This window comes from Chrysochloris asiatica, unplaced genomic scaffold, assembly GCF_000296735.1.
Source record: "Chrysochloris asiatica unplaced genomic scaffold, ChrAsi1.0 scaffold00337, whole genome shotgun sequence".
Classification (NCBI taxonomy): domain Eukaryota; kingdom Metazoa; phylum Chordata; class Mammalia; order Afrosoricida; family Chrysochloridae; genus Chrysochloris; species Chrysochloris asiatica.
This window is the reverse complement of record NW_006408855.1, coordinates 2,448,700-2,455,865: the sequence shown is the minus strand read 5'-3', so window position 1 is coordinate 2,455,865 and position 7,166 is coordinate 2,448,700. Positions and strand designations below refer to the sequence as shown.

Below are 7,166 nucleotides of genomic sequence, written 5' to 3'. Positions count from 1 at the left end.
CATCTTTCTCCCGCGGAGCAGCTGGTAGTTTCGAACTGCTGACCTTAAGGTTCGCAGCCCGATTCGTAACCACTACGCTACCAGAGCTCCTTGTCTATTATATTAGCATTAACTAATTCAGACAAATTATAAAGCAGCACAATCTCCTTTTGTAAAATTGCATGTTTGTATAAATAAATACCTTGAATGGTATTATCCAAAATGATAGCAGTGGTTATCTATTGGGAGACTTTAAGTAAGTTAACATTTTGTACTTCTTTGTATTTCTTTCATATTGTTTGAATATTTTTATATTGCATGACTATTTTTTATGGTAAGAAAATACAAAACAAGCCTTTCATTTAAACTTTTTTTTTTTTCTTTTTAGAGAACTACATGCTACCTCTAACAAAATATTTGTTTCTTTGTAAAAAAAAAAAAAAGTCCAGAGTTTTGATATATGAGGCTGGAAGGGTTAGAATTAACTATGTGAAAGAAGAGAAAAAAAAATGTATATAAACATTTTATTGCATGCTAGGTGAAAGTTTGCAATCAGTCTTCATACACATGTTGTTTTGTGGCATTGGTTGTAATCCCCTCAATGTATCAACACTCTCCCCATTTCCTCCCTGAACTCCCTATTTCCATTCATCTGATGTCTCTATCCCCTAATTCTTATCTTTGATTGTAGGCAAATAGTGTAGTTGATTGTCATTGGCAAAGTGGTGACCTACAAATGTGCCTTGAGTTTCAATTTAGAGAATTTTCTGACAGTAGTCTCAGCAGTGGCTCTAGTCTCTTTCAAACTAGTAAGTCTGATCTATTTTAATTTTGTTCTATGTCTTTTACTACTGCTGACTGAGACCCTGTATTTTGATCCTGGTCAGCATGGAAGGTATAGTGTGTGTAAACATATTTTTAAGTATTTCAAAACACAGAATATTGTGTACTATTAACAGAGGTTTTAGAAATAAATCAACACTTGGGCTTCCTTCAGGCTATGGTTTGACCTGCTAACTCTAAGAACAAAGGACCAAAGTTTCTTTCCCTAGCCCCACCCCCATTCTATTTTAAAGGAAACTGCTGACTTGGCAAAACTCCATGGGCTTATAGAGTTTCATTTTCCTGTTGGTTTTTTTTGTTCCCTCCTCTTAGCTATTTAATTATAAAAATATATATGACAAAAGAAAAAAAAATCTATATGTGACATAGTATTAGTCATGTCAACATTTTTTACATGTATGTTGTTGTTAAGTGCCATTGAGTCAGTTCTGACTCATAGTGACCTTGTATAGGGTTTCGGAGAGCGGCTGATGGGTTTGAACCACTGGCCTTGTGGCTAGCAGTCCAGTGCTTTATCGTACTCCACCACACCAGGACTCCTTTTACATGTATAATGTGGGGGGCCGTTTGTACAGCTATCAACACTATCCCTTCCATGTAATTCCCTTACCATTGGAGAAATTCAGTGCCTCTGTGCTTTTTGTAACTGACAAAAAATGTTTAAATTTTTACTCAATTTATCAAAACTTGTCTCTTTTGATGTAGTTATCTAGCTAAAATGAAACTTTTGTAAGGTTGTTGTTGTTAAATGCCATTGAGTCGATTCTGACCCATAACGATGCTGTATAGGGTTTCCATAGCAATGATGAAAAATGAGTACTTGGCATAGTCCATTGCATGGGGTATTGTTGTGTGCCATCAAGTTGGTTCTGATTCATAGCGGACCCTGTGTAGGGTTTCTGAGAACAGCTGGTGGGTTTAAACTGCCAGCCTTGCTTACCAGTCTGTCCTATGCTTATCCTATAGCACCAGTGGGTGTCACGTGTCTCCTAGTCCCCCTCTCCAGGAATCTGAAGATTCTCAAGGATGCAAACACACTGGGCATTCACTCACACAGTTTTATTGCAAAGCAAAAGTACGCTTATAAGAGAGAAGTGAGTCTGTCTCCAAGAGTGGAGAAGACCCTGAGGAATTGGGGAGCAAGGTTTAAAAACTCAGGTCTCCTCCACTAGGGGAGTTGTTCACCCGGAGGAGTGATTTGAGAGGGTCTTAGTTGGGTTTCGTCAGCCGTTTTCTGCATGTGCACTGAATGTTGACTCCAGGGTTTTTAGTTGTATGCAGGGGTAGATACCCATTTAATAAGCCAGTGTACATCAAAAAGTCATGCTAAGGATTAGTCCTCTTATTCTGTGCCGACATCTCCATGTCATAAACTGCAAGACGTGCCCAGGATATTTGTGGTCGGTGTTCCTGGTTCTCAATCATTTTATCATTGATTTATTTATTCTGAGTAGTGTTTGGGGCCAGAGTGGGTGGAGAATCCACAACTTCCTTAATTTTTCCCTATCATTCCCCATTGAGGAGAGAGGAACCCCAAAATCATTTGGGAAGTGGGGCAACAACATTCTGACTGCTTCCTGCTGGGTGTTGTTGTTAAGTGCCATTGAGTCAGTTCTGACCCATAGCTACCCTGTATAGGGTTTCCAAGGAGCGGCTGGTGAGCTTGAATCACTGACCTTGTGGTTCAAACCGACTTTGCAGTGCCACACGAGGACTCCTGCTGGATAGGTGTGTGGAATTGTTGAGGTTCCTGCTACACTTCTTAATCTTTCCCTTAATATTTGGATTCTTGTGTTCTGGGGGTCAGAGGCATGTATCCTGCCCTAACCCCATCTATTGGATTTAGGATAGTAGAAACAATGACATAACCCCGTTTATTGCATAAAACTTGTATCTTGATTGCATGAAGATGAGAGGACACAAACTTAACTAATGTATTGAATATGTAAGGTCTGAAGAGTAACAAGAGGAAATTTTCTGAAAGTGGTCCTGGTAGGGAAAGTAATCAGGCAGCCTATTTCCAGCTTTGTGATCAAGAGCCCCAGGATTCTGACAACTGCTGACAAATTTTGGTGGCTCGGTCAGCTAGTTTTCAGAAGGCATCTCTGACAATATACCAGATTCAGTAGCATAGAAACTGCATTCTTTTTCTAGGAAAAGTCAGAGCCCTCCCTTTTCTGCTGTTAACAAATCTAAGCCTCACCGTTTGGGAGAGTAACTGTTGGGAGCAAATCTAGCTGGTTTTTAATAACTGCAATATTCTATGCAGTCTCTTCCAAACTCTAAGCAAGGTCTTTGGACAGGGTTTGATAATATGAAAGAGAGGCAATAAGCCCTACTACCCCTGTGCCCAGTGTGGCCATGATTCCCAACCCTACTAAAAGTGGAGTGAACTACATAGCTCTTCAGGTCCTTTCATGGGCAACCAAGGGAATAGGTCAAGATTGGCTGTTAGGGACAATATCTATTTCTGGTGCTAAATAGGCCAGAGTGCAAGTTCCTGTCCAGTTGATGAGAGACATAGGTAAGTGTTGGTTCCACATAGGAAAACAATTCTTTGGTGTTCTAGACAGAAATTAGTTTCTATGGTCCATAGGTGGATCACTTTGTTGTTTTCACTCTCCCACACTGATAGACTTCCTGCTAATGCAGCCCCAGTTAAAGGTTGGAAGGAACCTGATGGAACTTCTGAGGTGGCCCCTGTAGTTTTATTTTCCTAAAACATAAAGTTTTCTTGGTGTTATCAAGATCCACTCTCCTGACCCCATTATATTAAGAAATTAATAGGCACTCTGAAACCTGTGGGTTATTACAGTCTTTCCAGGTAAAAAGGTTCACACATAAGTGAGGTCTCCTCTGGCAGAAGCCTGAATTTTTATTTAGTAATGGGGTTGCCTGTGCCTTCAAAGAGAGTTTCCACGAGAATCGTACTGGTTTGGAAAAGAAGCATATTGGGTCATCTGGAAATTTGTATAACCAGAGGCTGCTGTGTAAAAGGCTTGATGGAAGTTATTCCAGACAAGAGCCCCAGAAACAAACTTTTCCCTGGAATTCCCATGAGCCAGGAGAGTTAAGATTATGCCCTGCTCTTTGGTCCATTGTTCTTCTTCTGCAGTACTGGGAGGCTTACTTCTGCTCATTTCTAGGCCCTGAAGTCATGCTAGTTCTAATGTCTCTTGGGTGGTGATAATATAATCTGGCTACTCTTTTAGCTTTCTGATCAGCTGTATTGTTTCCTGCCTAGTATCTCTAACTGAGTCCTCGTAAGTAGTGCTACAAAACAATAGGTCATCCACATATTGAACGAGTATACTTTGCAGTCCCTCAAACAATTTTGTAAAACTTGATGGAAAATTTGGGAGCTTAAGGCAAACCTTTGGGGTAGAACTTTCCAGACAAGTTGATACTTTCTGCCTGTCTCTGGCTACTGCCACTCAAAGGCAAATAAAAACTTGGAGTCTGGTTACAGGGAACAGTAAAGAAAGATCCTTTAAATATAAGACAGAGAAGTATTTAGCTGCTGTAGGAACCTGGATAATCATCATCTATGGATTGGGCACTACTAGTGGATGGTTGGTTGGTTATGTGCCATGGAGTCAGTTCTGACTCAGTGACTCTGTATAGGGTTTCTGAGGCTGTACATCTTTATGGGAGTGGAAAGCCTCCTCTTTATCCCATGGAACAGCTGGTAGTTTGTAATTGCTGACCTTGAGGTTTGCAGTCCGACTAGTAACTACTGAGCTACCAGAGCTGGGTGGATAGAAACTACTGTTTCATTAACAGCTCTCAAGTCTTGAACAAACCACCATTTACCATTTACTTCACTGTTAACATTGGAGTACTACAAGAGGGTGACCTTTCTACCAGCATTCCCCCTTCAAAGTGGCATCTGATGTTGGGGCCTAGTCACTGTCGACCCTCTGCTGAAAGAGAGAGGGTATTGAGCCTTCCTGGGGTATGGCATACTAGGTTTCAGTATAATTTGTACTTATCCTACAGATCTGGTGGGTGTCACGTGTCTCCTGGTCACCCTTTCCAGGAATCTGAGGAATCAGGCAACTAGAGTCGCCGCTTCTCAAGGATGCAAACACATCGAGCAATCAGTCCAACGATTTCATTGCAAAGCAAAAGTACACTTCAGAGAGAGAAGTGGGTTTGTTTGCGCAAGTAGAGAAGACCCTGAGGAAATGGCCAGCAAAGTTTAATAAACTCAGGGCTCTTCCCCTAGAGCTTTCATTCTACCAAGGGGGAGTAGTTTGGGAGGTCTTAGTTGGGTTTCATCAACCCTTTTCTGCCTGTACATCAAAAGCCAAATCCAGGATTTTTAATTGTGTGCAAGGGTGTATACATATGTCAATGATATTGCAGTAAGTGTATACATCAAAAGGTCAGATTAAGGATGAGTCCTATTGCTTTGCACAAGCATTTCCATGCATAAGATGTGCATAAACTGCAAAGATGTGTCTGGGATATTTGTGGTTGGTGTTCCTGGTTCTCAATCCATTTCTCATGGTTTCACTTTTCCGAGGGTTTAGGACCAGAGTGGGAGAGATCCACAACATCCCTAATATGTGGGTACTTAAAAAATGTTGATCTGGTCAGGTAAATTCTGGTGAATTGAATTGAAAGAAATTGAAAACATCTATTGTAAATATTGAATTCCTTCTTTTTTTTTTTTAGAAAATAAAATTACAGGTTCAATACGGTCCTTTCTCGATGAGTCTCTTCTTGAGAATCTTGGAGTAAGGTAAATGATAAAATTCACATTGTAGCCAAGTACATTTATGATTGCTTCATTCACCTCTGAGGGACAAAACCCAAGTATCCTAATATTAATTGTCTTCATTTTAAATCTATAAAGTGTTTTAAAATAGAATCTCCAGCCTTCTAGTTAATGTAGTGTTTTGTTATTGTTGTTGCTTCTGTGTAAATACTATGTTTAATGCTATTGATGATTTCTACCTTAAAGAATTTTGCTGAAAAGCCTTCATGAAATGTGTAGTCACCAATTTTTTAAAAAGTTTTTATTGTTAATTGGTTGATAGTTTACATATGAGAACATTGGTTTTAGACTCACCGTTTCATTGCAAGGATTACAATCTTCTCCATGCATCATCATTTGCTTCTATTCCCTCTGTTTGTTTTTATTGGGGGGTGGGGGTGGAGATGTACACAAAACACTCAGGAATATATCGTCATTTAAACAACCAAAGGGCACATTCTGCAAGCCTGCCTCCTGGCCACCAGCACACAGCCGTTCTCTTTCCGTGAGTCTAGAGTTCTCAGCTGCTCTATCTCTCCATGTCCTCATCTCTGCCCCCATTTCTTGTGTCATTGCTTCTCTGGACAGGGTCCTACATTCTGCTTGTACTCTTCTCCCTTGATGCTGCCAGGGTCCTCTGTTCCTGGACTGTAAGATAAACTACTCCCCTCTTTTTGTTACAAAACTTCTACCTTTACAGTGGTGACAGCCTTAATTAGTCATGATAATAATTACTCACTATTGAATTATAAGAATCTTATCCCCATCTCCTTTCACCAGACCCATCTTGTTGTTGTTGTTGTTGTTGTTATGTGCCATGGAGTCAGTTCCGACTCAAAGCAACCCTGTACAGGGTTTCTGAGGCTGTAAATATTTATGGAAGCAGAAAGTCTCATCTTTCTCCTGTGGAACAGCTGGTAATTTCGAACTGCTGACCGTGAGATTAGCAGCCCAATTCAGCCCACTCTGAAACTAAATTCCCTCTTGAAAACTTGTAAGCCAGTCACTTCATGCCTTTATAACCCCCCATTTTAGGTAGCCAATGTCTAAATTGCCCATCCCTATCAACCCTGAGAGGGGATAGGACTGATAACTTGATATGAAGACTCTTTGCCTCTCAGTTGGTGTTCTGAAGCTACCACATCCATAAGTATAGGTCAAGTTCATCAAATTATAGCAATTTACACTTGTTTCCTTTGTCAAAAAAGTTTTTTTTTTTAATCTTCCTCTAATTGAGTTCTCTGCTATTCATAAGGTTTTCAGTGACTAAATATTTGGAAGTAGTTCATCACTCCTTCTTCCTAGTCTGTCTTTGTCTGGAAGCTCATCTGAAACCTGTCCACCGTGGGTGACCCTGCTGGTATTTAAAATACTGGTGGCATAGCTTTCAGAATCACAGCAACTCACAAGCCACCACAGGATGACAAACTGACAGATAAGTGGAAAAGCTCTATATCATAAGTTAAAATAAGGTCAGGGCAGACTGCAGAACAGACCATCAATTACTCATATGCAAATTCAAACTGAAGCTGAAGAAAATGAAAACAAGTCCACAAGAGCCAAAATATGACCTTGAATATAT

General features: G+C 40.2%; 1 pseudogene; it reads left to right on the top strand.

The window, feature by feature from the left end:
- The window catches only part of LOC102824696, a 78,763-nt pseudogene that overhangs the window by 4,685 nt on the left and 66,912 nt on the right, over window positions 1–7,166 (top strand).